Below are 13,145 nucleotides of genomic sequence, written 5' to 3' on the forward strand. Positions count from 1 at the left end.
CTTCAGGCGTCATCCATTAAGTCATCTGCATCAAAATTCTATTGGTGATAAGATCAATTGAGGGGGTGACAAAATGTGTTCCCCGACGCTTGCCAGCGATGGTAAGCGTTTTTTAAAATTCACCGGCCCTGGAATGACGGCACTTCATTCAATTTCAGGTTCTGCTAAGTAGGTGTGCTGCGTACTGTCTTCCCTAGCAAACTGACATTTTTCAACAATAAAACCATAAGAATAAGTTCATGTAAAAGGGGAAAGATATTTTAGGAGGGATTCAGGAGTTTTATGGTCTAGCGGTAAAGTGCCTCCATGGAAACCGAAACGGTAACGGGATCAGATCCCGGTCGCCCAACGGATTTATTGAGTCTGTCTTTAACCTAGTCTTCACCTAATATGGAGATTCACCAGAAACGAATGAGACGTGGTTCGGATTCCAAGTTTGAACTGTAGGTTTCATTTTCTGGGTTGCATAAGTGGGATGTATTTCGGACACACAAGTCTGGTAACTAGCGTCCGAAAAAAACACTAACGCCAGGCCACTGAGCCACGTGATTACAGACGCATACGGCTGCCATCCGTCCCGATACATCGGGGACCATCACTGTTACGAACATTCTTATCACGACAAGACCCGATTTTGCAAAATATGTTACGAGATTGGCTAAAGTAATGAAGTAACGCCATCTGTTAGAGTAACATGTTAACTCCGCCTCAGTTAGTTTCATTTATGTCAACAAGTTCGTGTTGACAAGGTCGCTCACAGACGGTCTTGCGTACCCTGTATCGACGATGTACGCATCTTCTAGATTTATTACCGTCATTCAAGAAAATATCTGACTTCTGCAGTAGCACGGAGAAGAAAGGTAAATTTACTATGTTAAGGAAATCGAAAATCCTGAACGCAAATGCTAACTGCTAAAACTGTGCGACTATTTGTTTTCTATTCCCGCACACAACGCCACTATGGAAAGAGCACTTTCACTGGCCTCGGTCAGTGGAGTGATGAAAGAAATGGACTGCTTCCAGGGACTGTGGAATCAATCTTAAACCACCAGCGTAGCTACAAGCTTACTTGCATGGAGTTTTATAGATACGTAAAAGGGAAAATAGGACTTGCTGGTTCAAATGGTTCAAATGGCTCTGAGCACTATGGGACTTAACAACTGTGGTCATCAGTCCCCTAGAACTTAGAACTACTTAAACCTAACTAACCTAAGGACATCACACACATCCATGCCCGAGGCAGGATTCGAACCTGCGACCGTAGCAGTCGCGCGGTTCCGGACTGAGCGCCTATAACCGCTAGACCACCGCGGCCGGCCAGGACTTGCTGAGAAAGGTGAAATCTTCCGAAAAATTTGGTGTACCGCAATAAGTTCCATGTAACTGCATTCAAAATAAAAAATAATTATATTAAATAAAATTTTTTCTTGATTTCTATATCCCCATCTCACCGTGCCCCAACGAGGTCCCAACTAGATATGGCAGCGCTACAGACGACACATGAGAAAATCACACTCCGCAGATTGCCTACACTTAGCTGCCTCTTGGGGATATAATCTAACGCCGGGTAGCGTCAGCGAACTTTTTATCTCAAAAAAGTTCTTACACATGACGTCATCTGTCAGTCCTAGATTTTTGATGTAAAAAGTTTGCTACATCCCGTATGATGTAAACAGTACTGTTCTTTAGCATTCCTTTAGGTACGCACGAAATTAGTTTTACATCTGATGATTTAACGTTTACGGGAATCACGCTTTATTCTATTTACTAGGAACTCTTCTATTCAGTTACAAAACTGTTGTAACATTTTGTACGCTCGTATTTTGGTCGTCAGACGATGACCGTACTTTCTTTAGTAGACGCACAAGGTGTGTGAGAAAAGTAATAAGAGTGACAACAAAGCGAGCGATCTGGCAAGGCTATGTTGTTCCACTTGCGTAGACCGGTATGTTCCTCCCTTCCAGATGCTCCGTCCGATTTTCAGCTCCGTACAGTCTTTGCGTGATTTTTGAGAGCGTCATCAGTGACGTTGTGTATTTGTTGTGTGTGACAAAAATGGAACAGCGGTATTCAGAGCAATCACGTTTTGTGGTAAACAAACAAGTGTGACATTTGAAAAGTTCTAACAGTCGAAAGGGTAATATTGCTTATCAAGAACAAAAGTTCTTCACTGGCACAAATCATTTTTGGAAGGCCGAGAACACGTTGAAGATGAATCTCGCTCAGGGAGATCTTCAACTTCAAAAACCGAGAAAAACTTCGAATGTGTCCGTGTGTTTCTTGTGACATCAGACCGAGGTTTAACAATAAGGATGATGGATGACAAAATTATGACCTCGAAAGGCTCAGGAAAAGAGTGAATCGAGTGTGACCGGACACTACAGACACGTAGATGATGCTTATGACAACGCCCCATGTCACAGGGCTACTTCCATCATGGAATTTTTGAGCTCAAATGACAATCTTGTTGTTCCAGAACCCCCTTGTTCATCTGATCTGCGTCGTTATGACTTCTTTTCTTTCCACGAGATTGAAAAACGTCTTACACTACTGCCCATTAAAAGTGCTACACCACGAAGATAACGTGCTATAGACGCGAAATTTAACCGACAGGAAGAAGATGCTGTGATATGCAAATGATTAGCTTTTCAGAGCATTCGCACAAGATTGGCGCCAGTGGTGACACCTACAGGTCTCGCGGTTCTAGGCGCGCAGTCCGGAACCGCGCGACTGCTACGGTCGCAGGTCCGAATCCTGCCTCGGGCATGGATGTGTGTGATGTCCTTAGGTTGGTTAGGTTTAAGTAGTTCTAAGTTCTAGGGGTTGATGACCATAGCTGTTAAGTCCCATAGTGCTCAGAGCGATTTGAACCATTTTTTTTTTTTTTGACACCTACAACGTGCTGACACGAAAAAAGTTTCCAACCGATTTCTCATACACACACAGCAGTTGACCGGCGTTGCCGGGTGAAACGTTGTTGTGATGCCTCGTGCAAGGAGGAGAAATGAGTACCATCACGTTTCCGACTTTGATAAAGGTCGGATTGTAGGCAATAGCGATTGCGGTTTATCGTATCGCGACATTTCTGATCGCGTTGGTCGAGATCCAATGACTGTTAGCAGAATATGGAATCGGTGGGTTCAGGAGCGTAATACGGAACGCCGTGCTGGATCCAAACGGCCTCGTATCACTAGCAGTCGAGATAACAGACATCTTATCCGCATTGTTGTAACGGATCGTGTAGCCACGTCTCGATCCCTGAGTCAACAGATGGGGACGTTTGCAAGACAACACCCATCTGCACGAACAGTTCGACGACGTTTACAGCAGCATGGACTACCAGCTCGGAGTCTATGGCTGCGGTTACCCTTGACGCTGCATCACAACCAGGAGCGCCTGCGATGGTGTACTCAACGACGAACCTGGGTGCACGAATGGCAAAACGTCATTTTTTCGGATGAATCCAGGCTGTGTTTACAGCATCATGATGGCCGCATCCGTGTTTGGCGACATCGCGGTGCACGCACATTCGAAGCGTGTATTCGTCATCGTCCTCTTGTTGGCATTGACGGCACTTTGAAGAGTGGACGTTACATTTCAGATGTGTTACGACCCGTGGCTCTACCCTTCATTCGATCCCTGCGAAACCCTACATTTCAGCAGGATAATGCACGACCGCATGTTGCAGGTCCTGTACGGGCCTTTCTGGATACAGAAAATGTTCGACTGCTGCCCTGGCCAGCACATTCTCCAGATCTCTCACCAATTGAAAACGTCTGGTCAATGGTGGCCGAGCAACTGGCTCTTCACAATACGCCAGTCTCTACTCTTGGTGAACTGTGGTACCGTGTTGAAGCTGCATGGGCAGCTGTACCTGTACTCGCTATCCAAGCTCTGTTTGACTCAATGCCCAGGCGTATCAAGGCCGTTATTACGGCCAGAGGTGGTTTTTCTGGGTATTGATTTCTCAGGATATATGTACCCCAATTGCGTGAAAATGTAATCACATGTCAGTTCTATTATAATATATTAGTCCAATGAATACCCGTTTATCATCTGCGTTTCTTCTTGGTGTCACAGGTTTAATGACCAGTGGTGTAAAAGGACGTCTTTTTTGGGAGTATGGAAAACACTGAATACAATGTGTTAGTTGTAGCCTTTTGCCGTTGGAAACGACGACTCTACCGGTATACAGCTGCCGAAGGAACTATTCTGACGCGGACAGTACTCTGGCAGATAAAAAATCAGTCTCATTACTTTTCTCATAAACCTCGTTTGTGCAGTACTAAGACGAAGGCCTTTCGAAAATCTAGCAACATCGACTCCAGACGGGCCACCTCTACCCGCAGTTAAAACTAGGCACGGCTGGAGGCTATCGCCGTTCTGAACTTTAGGTACGCCCATTCCTCCAGCTGCAGCAGTGCTGGGAGCTCGTAATTCAATCACAACCGGGGCAGAAGGGCGTATCCCGCGACGGTGGGTGCCGGCGCCCAGTTGGCTTCAGCGGGACGTCCGCGCTATCTAAACTGCCATCTCTGCGCGGACGCCCGCCGCCGACTCGAGTCAGAACTGCATCGCAGTGCGCCGCGACGCGCCACGGCAGCAATGAATAAAAATGCCCTTCCCTCCCCAGGTACGTCCGGCTGCCGAAACTCTACCTCGAGAAATACGCGGGGCAAGGAGAGACAGATAAAGAAACAGAAATAACGTGCGCGTAACGGAACGGCAAGGAACGTCTGAGTAATTCGAGTCAATTATAAATGTTTTGTCGGCGGATCCGCGAGTTCTGATCGGGCGTGGAAGTCTCCCATTGTACCTGGTCCCGTCCTGCCCAAATGAGACCGACGTTCAGGGGATGAGCTGAGTAGGGCGGGGAACGCAGGAGAGAGAGGGGAAGGGGGGATGTGGGGTGGGAGGGGTGCCAATAGGTACAGTGGCTCAGGATCGGCGAGGTGGCCCGCTATCGGTGAAAGTATGTCGGCGTTCCCTTGCCAGAGTCCTTTATACCGTGTCCTCATTCACCGAGGGTGAAAGGACAGTTTTAGGACGGTGTGGGCTCGAAGGATTCAGTCGCATCCATATATATAGTTGCCCCCATCGGCTCCTTTTGAAGGGTGGGCCGCCGCGCCGCTACCTCCGATGGTTGACACTAAGGGCGGAACTCGGCAGCACAGGGAGCGAAAAAAAAAATGATAGGACGGGTGCAAAAAAATCGAGGGCCGGCAAAGAATTTAATTTTTTCACTCGCGGCCGCTTCAGAAGCCTCAATTGTGTATCGACGAGCAGATCTTTTTTTTCTCTCCTCTCGTCGCCCGATCCCCATAGGTTCGTTTGCGCGATTGTCTAAAGACAGGAAGCTGGAGCGGGCCACAATGCGACCAAATAGGGGATCCCATCAGTCCTGGTCGGGTTCAGTATCGGGTTCAGTTAAAGCGATGCCGGATGAAACAATGCGCGCGTCGCAGGCGGTTGCAGGTCGGGCGAGTCCGCGTCGACGGGATCCCGCCCCGGTTGCGATGCGCAGTCACCCGCGGAGAGGCGCAGGCTGTTCTTTCGTCGGTGTGGGAGGGGTGGGGGTAAGGAGGTGCCAAAGTCAATTCTGGCGCAGCGAGAGCTCGAGTCCTCTGCATGCTGCGCTACTCACGGAAAAATACAGCTGCGTCGCGAGCGAGCTGGTCTACCGAGACAATCAAGTAGCACGAGACACTGAAATGGGTAGTCGAAGTCTTAATTATCAGATTGAAATAATAAATTTATGCAATCCATTACTGTTTGTTCGCAGAATCATGTCTGTAAACGTAGTACACATTGAAATACGCGTGCTTCGATACCGTAGCAAGCTTGCAGAGAACCAAAACTGCAAGGCGAAGCCAGATTGGGGGGTGGGGGTGAGATGGCCTGCTCATTTTCTTCAGCTGCGGTGGTGCACGTAGCTATTTTTTCGATATGACAATTAAAACTATGAGTACCCTCGCAGTTAAACTGTAAGTACTGAGCACATGCACGGATTAGTTTTCGGGCAGCAAATCTACCGGGTGATCAAAAAGTCAGTATAAATTTGAAAACTGAATAAATCACGGAACAATGTAGATAGAGAGGTACAAATTGACACACATGCTTGGAATGACGTGGGGCTTTATTAGAACCGAAAAAAATACAAACGTTCAAAAAATGTCCGACAGATGGCACTTCCTCTGATCAGAATAGCAATAATTAGCATAACAAAGACAAAGAAAAGATGAGGTTCTTTACAGGAAATGCTCAATATGTCCACCATCATTCCTCAACAACAGCTGTAGTCGAGGAATAATGTTGTGAACAGTACTGTAAAGCATGTCCGGAGTTATGGTGACGCATTGGCGTCGGATGTTGTCTTTCAGCATCCCTAGAGGTGTCGGTCGATCACGATACACTTGCGACTTCAGGTAACCCCAAAGTCAATAATCGCACGGACTGAGGTCTGGAGACCTGGGAGGCCAAGCATGACGAAAGTGGCGGCTGACCACATGATCATCACCAAACGACGAGCGCAAGAGATCTTTCACGCGTCTAGCAATATGGGGTGCTTTTCTTTTGGCTCTAATAAAACCCCATGTCATTCCAAGCAATTTTTACCCCTCTATCTACATTATTCCATGGTTTATTAAGTTTTCAAATTTATACTGACTTTTTGATCACCCGGTATTATTCATGGGCAACTGCAACACAATGGCTGAATTGCCCAAATGATTCTTATTCTTTATTCTTAATCATTAATGCTTGTACGTTACATTTAATCGTAACGTAAAAACTTCTGCAAGTATCAATTCTGGACATTGCGGTATTTTCTTATTGTTCCAATTTACTGTTTACTTTTGGTTCTCTATGTACCTAATGGATATAAAGTTATTGCTTTGCATTTCAAAATTCTTGTAGCACGCCGCTAGAAATGCCAAACAATGTGGACCAGACTATCTCCACTTTACCAATGACTCCTGACATGTATCTGAAAAAAAATTCTATTTTGTCTCTGTGATAATTAAAATTTTATGATAAAATCTTCTCGGGTTGAAAGCGGAGTCAGTGCGTTTTTCTCTGGTGAACGACGCATTGACTCGGCTGACATCCTGAGAAGTTTTATCATCTAGATTTGCCGAGAAAGCCTTTATTCTCGTATAAAATTAAAATTCTATGTACTGTTTTGTACATAGGGCAGCCACAGCTAAAAACGTACGTTTTTTAATGTTTCCCTAAGAATCTTAAAACCGGTTTTTTTACTAGAAAAGTTGTTAGGAATTAATGGGATCCACAGTTATCAAGACTCCTCCAACCGCTTCAGCTGTTATGTACTCCTGTCATTGGGAACACTACCAGTTTCGCACCGTTACAGGTACATCTTCAGGTGATGCAATGATTAGCCTTCAAACCATCATACGATTCTCAAGGCTTTCCATGGTCGCACACTAGGGATGAATGTTTACCAGTACGACCTTGTGATACAACACCATCAATTATCAGTCCATAGCACTGGCACAATGCACCTGTAACGGGGAGAAGCCAGTTGCGTTCCCAATAAAAGGCTATTAAAGCAAATAAAGCAGTTTGAAGAGGCTTCATTCACCATGAGTTCATAAGGGCTCTTTAGCAAAAATTGTTTGAAAATTCTTAAACATTAACAATAAAATTCTATGGCTAACCGTCTAATTTAGGAGTTGTGGATTTCTCCACCAGCTCAAACACTGTGTAACTTGGATAAACTTGCGAGATCATGTTCTAATGGCGACTTCTTCTCAAACAACATCTCCAGTGGTTAAATGTTGATTTGACAACATTTGATTCAGGATCTATGGTTACAAAAAGGTTTAGATATCCAACTATTGCGAATTCTGAAACAAGTCCATTTTATGTATTACGATGACTGATACTACTCAGACTTGAACTGTACTAGAAACTGAACCGGACACTGATTCGTAAATCGCAAGCACTCGTACATACACCATCATACTGCGCGTTGGTGAAACTTTCCAAATCGTTCTAGAAAAGTCAGACATACTAACAACCACGTATACGACGAAATAATAACAAACAGAGAAAACTGCGCTCCCACACAATGCGCATAAAACTGCAACCCGTAAAACCTCAGTAATTTTATAATGAAAATCAATAACTTCATATTCATTAGAAACACAGAGAACCAAAAATAAATAGCTCATGGAAACAATAAGAAAACATCGAAAATGCAGGATTCATAGTCGGTGATATTTTTTTTTAAATGTATTAATGTTGCTTTCAAAGTACAAGCATTAATAATTACGAGTTAAATTTAAGAATCTTATAGTGCAATTGTGCCACTGTGCTGCAGTATACTCATGGTGAATAGTTAACGTATTCGCCAAAAAAAAAAAAAAAAAAAAAAAAAAAAATCTGCAGATCACCTTAGTACATACAATTTAACTGAAAGAGTGAGAATAAACAAGATAATACACGAAAATAAATTCCAGTTTATTCGCCGATATTTGTTTCGTCTACAGTGAAGCCTCATCGATCGGTAACTGTCTGGAAATTCAGAATGACTCAGATAAAAATTCCAGATGTTGAAGTGAATGTTACCTCGCTCTAATGTGTAAATAACAAGGTAAGCATAAGAAAGAGATAAAAATCGCAGTATGCAATTACAGAATTACTGCTAAGCCTCTCGATTCAATAATATGGGTTGCGTATCTAGGGGTAACATTACTGGGCACTATTAAGTGGAACGGACATGTAAAATTAGTTGTAAGAAAAAGAACTGGAGATTAGGGTTCAACGTCTCGTATGGCTTGAGCTTATTAGAGACGGCGCAAACGCTCAGAATGGACAACAATAGGAAAGGAAATTGTCAGTTTCCTTTTCAAAGAGAGCATCCCGGGACTTGCCTTAAAGGATTTTGCAGAATCACAGAAATGGCCAGAGAGTGACTGGAATTAAGCTGCTTCCCGAATGCGAGCCAACTATGCTAAAAATTTGCACCATCTCACTCGCTAAAATCAGTTCCACGGACGGCGAATAGAAGGCTTAAATCTGTTAGAGGAAGGGAAAGGGGGGAGGGGGGGAATTCGGGGAAACTGTCGCGCATCTACGTGCACACGGTACTTCGGTCTCGCATTCTCGAGTACGTGTACCTCTGAGACTGCTACGTTCCTAATAAAATTGTCACGAAGGAAGAATTTACAGATGTATTACTGCGATGGCTATAAATGGTCGATTTAATCTAGGGAACTTCAACGGGAACCGATGAGAGTAAGTAGACATCATTCTCGTGAACGCTGTTCAGAGGAAACTGAAACGGCCGACAGCATCTAGACCTACGTTGTATTACGTGTGTGAACGCTAAGAATAGTGCTTAGAGACTATTTGGAGGCAGGCATGAAGTACCCTCGATCGTGAAGTTTATATTGGCTTCTACCGTATGTAAGTAAATATAGACTTCGCAAGTGTCAAATATATTTTTCGCAGATTGTTCAGTGTATTTCTACCACATTCAGTTAGCAGGAACACTTTAGTAAAATGCAAACAGTAATCGCTTCTGATTGTGGGAAGGAGTTAGATAACATTCTTTACTAATTTTATTGTATTCAGTGTATCACTTTACTGGAAACCACCAGGAACAAAGATAGCCCCCAAACAATAATATGATGAGCATATTGTAAAGCTAACGAAAAACGTCTCTTTCTATGAGAACGAAAATTAAATTAAATACAGTGAGCGATCATGAAAAATCACTCGCACACTGGCTGACACATAATGATACCCGCAAACAATTGTTAGAGAACATTTTAGTTATTCTTATGGACTGCTTGATTTTCACAGTTATGACGCAGAAACTGTGGATGCAATCTGCATATTCTTAAACAAAAAATTGTGAAAATGCTTTACGTACTGAAAAGTTTACTAACGTGTCTCGATTATGTTGGTGGATTATAGGCAAGATAATTTTTACTAGATTATTTCAGTATAATTTGAAAAGACATTTTACGGAATCCGTAACACAGAAATCACTTATACTGCCGCTTTTATATTTTTGTAGGTCCTGCACTATTCCCCAACAGAAAATTATAATTTTATTCCCCAAAACATCCATAGGCTCGAGCGTTTGCGGAGTTTAAGTAATAGAAAATTTGTAACATTCATTTTCTCTGTTTGTCGAACAAAATCAATGCAGACTTGTCAAAAAATACACTAAGCAGACAGAAGCTCATGTAAACGTGACACATTTGCAAAAAAAATGGAAGCACGCAAAGAACGCTGACTGACGGGTGATTAAAGATCAGATTTTAAAAATTTGGAGAGTAACTGTCCAAATCACAACATAAATTTGTACCTTTTTACGGCAACAAAAATATCTTAAGCACAGTAAAAATAGTAGAAAACTGTAGGAATGGGTTAGAATTAAAGTATTTACAAAATCACAAAGTAATCTGCGAGGAAACCAGGACTAATCGACAGTCAGGGTAAAAAGGGGAAACAATTTTGTCTTACTGAAGTAAGGATTCTGGTGATTAACAACAAACTCCACTGGCAAATTTAACTAGATTCCTCACATCTTCGAGATAAATCATTTAGTTAACACCGTCACCCGAGTGTGTCAACCGACACTATGCCTTACGTGCAATATGACTTCACTTAATTTTTGTTTACTTCTGTAGAACGTTTTTCAGTGCAGAACAGTTGAGAAATGTGTATGTAAATACTCTGTACTGTTAATTCTGCATATTTTCAGATCTGACTCTTGATAATGCGTTAAATCTCAAATATGTCTATTAACTGATAAATAATATTCCGGTGGAACTCTACGTTGTTTGTGATCTGTACGATATTTCCTGCATGCCAATCAGGGTTCTCAGAAGTTACCTTTAATATTATCACTGCTCCCTCGCACGTATTCTCTTTTCGGTTACCGAAAATGTACCAGAAATTGCTTGGAGAACAGTTTATTGTTGCATCGCCAACTTTTAGAAAAGTCAGCAGATTTATAGGTCGCACAACGTTTTCGTATGACAGTAGTTTTTCATCTTTTGATTCAGACTGTCGACAAGTTCTGGTTTCCTTGCAAGTTAAGTTCTGTTTTGATAAATATCCTTGTTTCTAAACTGTTCCCATAGTTTTCTACTTATTTTTTTCTCTGCTTTAGATGTGTTTAATTCATTTGAAAGTGTCTATTCTGAGGTCTCACGTGTCCTGATCGGCACTATTCTTTAAGTGCAATACGGCTTCATTTCGAGCTGGGCCGTTGAGGCTGCGGTGTGCGCTGCTTCCAGAGAAGAAGCAACGCTGTCTTTCTTTTAATCGATTATGATGGCGGCCATCTACCTAATGACACGACGACGCAATATCCTACCACCTCTTAATGACCTGTTTTCGAATGGAAAGTATGACTTTCAGCCGGAACGAACTCGTGAAAATACTAAATCCTAAGAAACAAATTTTTTGCTCCTGCATCTGAGAGAAGACTCAAAACAACGAACAGGAGATGCTAACCACAGATTATCGTTTGCAGGAAAATTGTCAGAGGAGACAGTTGAATATTGAAGTATTTAGTCTCAAAAGAGACAGTACGAGGACTACTCATGTTGGACTCCATATTGGTTGTCTAGTTCTCGCCTTGTAAGTAACAGATGTTATGTAACTGCTCTACTTGTTGACATAAAATTGCTCTCTTACTTGTTGGCGTCTACGCTCATTAACTATACTTGGCGCAACGAACATCTTATTGCTACAAGGGTCTAACAGTAGATGTAGCGTTTCTTCTAGAACGATTACCGAAGAAGTAAAAGCTATCAGTCGAATCCGAAAGATTTCATCGTATTGTAAAGAGTTATGCAGTTACCAACACCTTGGAAATTATATAAAAAAGATGGACACGTGGGAGGAATTGGGAAACATTGACTGTTTTGAACAGTAACAACAAAATCTACATATTAACAAAACACACTTTCCGAAATACAGCAACTAATAAAGGGCGAATAACAAGGCCGTCTCTAAATTGCTTCCAATGCCTTCACTTGCCTGAAACAGAAGGGCATATTCTTCATGGGAATGATATGGTTTCACCCAGAGTATCGTACGACAAATCTTCAAGTCTGCCTGTGGAAAATTGTTCGTCATTCAACCCCAGGCAGCACCAAAAGTCATCGATCAGGAATGTTCGGGTGAAACGTAACATCCCACTGGCTACCGACGAAATTTCAAGACATTTCGTCGTCGACTAAAAATTTGACGATGCTTGTTATTGTTGTACCAGAGGAGGAGGACAAACGTAGAAAGTACGCTCATCAGACGAGAAATATGGCATTAACGTAACAGAACTCACCATTAATGAACTTAAAACTACACATTTTGTGCACGTGACCAACTGTCTAAATTACATAAGTACGTTATATTAGTATGAGGGTACTATAGGGCTGCTGATAAATGCTTTCGATTCCAGTTACGTTTGGGTGGTACTGAGACTACCGCTTGGCAAACGACATCTTAAGCTATTTTCCTTAACTTAGAAAACAGTAAATACTACGATGCCTTCTTGGCGTAACGCCCACTAGACAAGCCGGGTCGAATTTTATTACTGTTTTAACAAGACCAGCAGTGTTGGGGGGGGGGGGGGGGGGGAATATAAGGAATGACTAGCTGTACGTAGGGGTAATGCTTGCGAATTTACAGACGTAGATCAAATTTTGTCATGTTACAAGTGGAGCAAATTCGAAGAATTAGAGACCGTGTTAGTAATATCCATTTCTTCTACATCAGAAAAATATTTATCACAACAATATCTTCCACATCACGCCATTAATAAGTTTATGCTTGTTGAGCAGAGATCTTTCTCGCCTTCCCCTCTCCGCCTCTTGGATCAGTCTTCAGTCTGATCCGATGGACATGGCTCTCCTGTGTCACTCTTTCCTTGTTGTTGGATGTATTCCTATCTCCTTCTATAGTTTTTTCATCTCTACGGCTCCCTTGAGTATCATGGAGTCATTCCATGCTATTGTAACACAGATCCTAGCAGCCTATTACTTCTTCTAGACGGTATTCCACATGTAAATTATCGTTGCTTTCCTAACGATTCTGCTAATAACATCTTCATTTTTTAGCTTATCAGGCCACTTTTATTTTCAACATACATCTGCAACAGC

The sequence above is a fragment of the Schistocerca serialis genome, chromosome 4, assembly GCF_023864345.2.
Source record: "Schistocerca serialis cubense isolate TAMUIC-IGC-003099 chromosome 4, iqSchSeri2.2, whole genome shotgun sequence".
NCBI lineage: Eukaryota > Metazoa > Arthropoda > Insecta > Orthoptera > Acrididae > Schistocerca > Schistocerca serialis.